This window comes from Ostrinia nubilalis, chromosome 8 (assembly GCF_963855985.1).
Source record: "Ostrinia nubilalis chromosome 8, ilOstNubi1.1, whole genome shotgun sequence".
In the NCBI taxonomy this organism is placed as follows: domain Eukaryota; kingdom Metazoa; phylum Arthropoda; class Insecta; order Lepidoptera; family Crambidae; genus Ostrinia; species Ostrinia nubilalis.
Genome location: NC_087095.1, coordinates 16,687,145 through 16,691,034, shown reverse-complemented (window position 1 = coordinate 16,691,034; position 3,890 = coordinate 16,687,145).

Genomic DNA, 3,890 nt, shown 5'->3' with positions numbered 1-3,890 from the left:
AAAGGTGGCAGAGTTTATTCTTTTCAGTTACTGCTGTTGTGTTGTCCCGAATTGATAGTAGGGCCAGCTATGTATATTATTAGGACGTTCATAAATGTACTGAAATGGCCTGAAAAGGGATTTATTTAGTTAAAAAAAAAATAATCAATAATATTTTTTAAACAGATCATATTCTGGTAGTTTAGTCTCTCTCTCTCTCAGGGTTTACAATAACGAAAGTCAAAATAAAGTTGACAACTCATGGGTATTTTTTTCTGTTTTTCTTTAAGTACATTTAATTTTCAGGACAATGCAAATTACGAATTGGGAGTATACGAGTATAGGTACATCTACTTGTAACATTCGTAGGGCCTGTCTAAAGTGTTTCAAAATTAAATCGACGGTTTCTGAGTAGGGCATGTCTAAAGTGTTTCAAAATTAAATCCAAAATGAGTCCAAGAGTGGCGTTTCTCTTTCCCCTATGCTCTAACTAAAAAGCTGATGTATATTTATGAACGACACCAAAATCGATGTCCCGGTGACAGACGCTTGATATATCGTCTCGCCGGATCATATGCAGTTTGCGACTAAGTCACGTATAATTTAAACATTTGGACGTCCAGGTCATTGCTGCATAGTAATGCGTACATGGAATAAATTTTTATGACCTTGCTGGAAGACTGGTGAAGTAACGATGCTTTGGAAAGTCCTGGGAAACTGCCAGCTGTGAATGGATGATGTAGGTTTTGCTGACGTGGCTGTAATGGGAATTGAAATCGATACTACATGGGAAAGGACATGCTGTCAGTCAGTGTGATGTTGAAGAAAGAATGACGCAATAAATATTTCTTTTTCACATACCTGTTTAAATTGTAACTTGTCAAGCGCCTATGATGGCTTAATATCTAATAGCAATTTCAGTATTTATTTAGTAAGTCACAGTTTTTGTAATAAATGTATATTTCTTTCTTTCAGTTTTACATAGCTTATGGATGACCGCGGTTTCGTTTATGTAGATTTTGAGCTATGTCTTGTAAACTAGTCTAACGTAAAATGGAAAATTTGATATCCTAAGAAATAATAAGGAGTAAAAAATATTCATCCATAAAATCATGATAAAATCCGGCAAAATAATATTTTGCCGATAGCTATCTACAGCCAGATCAACGCCAAAATAATAACTACGCATCGTATCGCATTCGCATCATAATGCGAAAGTTGGTAAAAATGTATGCATATAATGTTATATATATTTTTTCTGTCTACTTACCTCTTGAAAATCAAAATATACGAGTACCTAATTCAAATTGATTGCACATGAATTGTATTTGAATAACATGACCCAGTCTGGGTCAAAGCTGCATTTAAGGATAACAACGTTTTTTTGGAAAAATTGATTGAAGCGTATAAAATTTAAATCAACCGTTTGATTTGAATTTCATGAATTATGTACATACTTATTTGTGATTTCGATTTATTTAAAGTTGCAATAAGATTTTCCTTCAGCATTTCATGTTCTTGCCGAAATACCTAAGTTTTTATTTGATTGAGTTTCAGATACATATTTTCCGTTATCAGGCATTATTTACTTTTCACGAAACACAGTAAAACCTACCTACTACATTTTATTAATAGCGTATTTATTTTTTTAATAAAGATATTAGATTCGATGCCAGTTCTGTTTTGCATAATAAGGTGTGATGTACTCAAGATACTTGCGAAATCCCCTATTTTAGTGAGAGTTCAATTTGACAAGTCAAGTGGCCGGTATGCAGTGATGGATGGACCAGCTGTCACCGTGACAAATGGACACGGCTGCGAAGAAATTAGTTATGCAATACCGCGAAATCACATGGGTCGTGATGACGAAAATATTGGCCATTGTTGCCTTAAATAGTTTTTAAAATGCTTTAGTGATTAATATTAGTATTTTTTTTAAGTTGATGCTTATTTTATAGGTACTATTTATATGCAACAACTTTTCAAGTGTATTTTTATCACGCTAAGTGTAAGAAGCATTTTCGAAATAGGTAAATATTTCTAAATTAATGGATATGACCTAGAATTAGATGAAATAATTTTAGAACAGTACTTACCTACCCAGAACTTATAGTATACAGTACCCCTGTATACGTGGGATACAGTATTTTTATCGAGAAATAAATAAAAAATATTTTAATGTCAGTTGGACAAAACTTTGCATAATTTCCTAATCAAGGCAAACAATAAGGCGTCTGATGTGATTAGTGAATCGAAAGGCTTTAAAAATCTTTAAGTGTCACTTTCTTTTCTTGTTATTTTAATTACTTCCAAAGTATTATAATTGAATATTCCAAGTAAGCATTGTACCTCATAAACCCGGCGTTTTCTCCCCACTTTCGGCTTAACGACCGGCGCATTCGGCCGTCATTTCTTTTGGCCAATTTTTTACACTTCGCCTGCCGTTTGATGGATGGCCGAAAGGTGTTCGGTAATTAGCCGAACAATTAGCAACGCTTTTGTCTCGTTGTTCTCTTTGGCTCCAAACTGATTATGCAAAAGTTTTTTGAAAGTTTTTAATGGATTGCTGGGCTGGAAGTTTGAAAGTGTACTGGAGTGTTATGAAAACTTTACAAAGTAACTAATCAAAGTACCTATTAATGTGATAAAAACAGCTTTCAGACGTCTCAAAATATAAGTATATTTTTGCCTAAGCTCAGTATAAGATAAGCAGTAAAGTAGTAGCACTGATTCAGGACAATAACATAAAAAAGACAAGTGCTGAGAAGAACTTGAGGGTAACAGAAAATGATTTAGATGTTATTATCGTAAGATACCAATGTAAAATATCTAATAATTACTTTGGTATTCTCACAAGCGAGCTCAAGTCTTCGGCATCATCATCTTTTCAGCCACAGGACCTCTACTGCTGAACACACTGTCTAAGGTAGGAAACGAATCCACGTCCTTTCGCTTCCCGTAACAGCTCATCGGTAAAAGCTCGTATCTATACCCATCAGACGTTCAACCCCACACAGATACAACTAAAGCGTAATAACAATAACGTGTAAAACTAAATGCACGCTGCCAGCTGACTGCAACACATTGCAGACGCATACATTACCGGGCGGCAATTAAGATGTCTCCTTTGACGGATACACGGGCGCGCGGGGTCGGTTTATACAGCACGATTTGGTGAACTTATCACAGGATTGTAAAGAAAAAGAGTTTTGTAATAGAAAAAGAAAAAGAGTTTTGTAATAGAAAAAGAAAGAGAGAGGGAATAGATGATAAGATAATATGACACTAAGGCTGAGTTGCACCACCTCATTTTGACCGTAACTTTAACGATAATCGGTATTTTTTGTATGGAGTTTGACAGATTTTTGACGTTTGTCAAAGTTAAAGTAAGATAGTGCAACCCAGCCTTAAACTTATGATTGTGAAATTTCAAGCTCTACTAAACTCTACTCGTATTTTTATAATTTAGTTCCGGTCCTGCGCCGCTCGCATCCAGGCACCTCCCCAGCGACCTTCACCTGATCGTCGGTCCACGTAGTGGGAGGCCTGCCCACACTACGTGGACATCAGCTCTGCGAACTATGTGCCCCGTCCACTTTATTCATCTGGGTAATATCACCTCGGTGAAGAAAGTGGAATTTTCAGTGTCCTCATTTCACCTTGGAACCATTTCACCCAACTTTATATTTAATCCCGCGACAATAAACGTAAATAAATATTAAAGTAGGTACGTGATAGGAGTTAAAATAAGCAGATGGGATAGGAACCAATATTTTCGCATTTATTTTTGAATAGTATCATAATCTTCTAGCGACACTATTTCTCTGCCAACTCCATTGCAGAACGGTATTTCGTGATGATGTATCTTTGACTTACTTGACTTCTGTCTGTGTCAGCTATAACAACTAAAG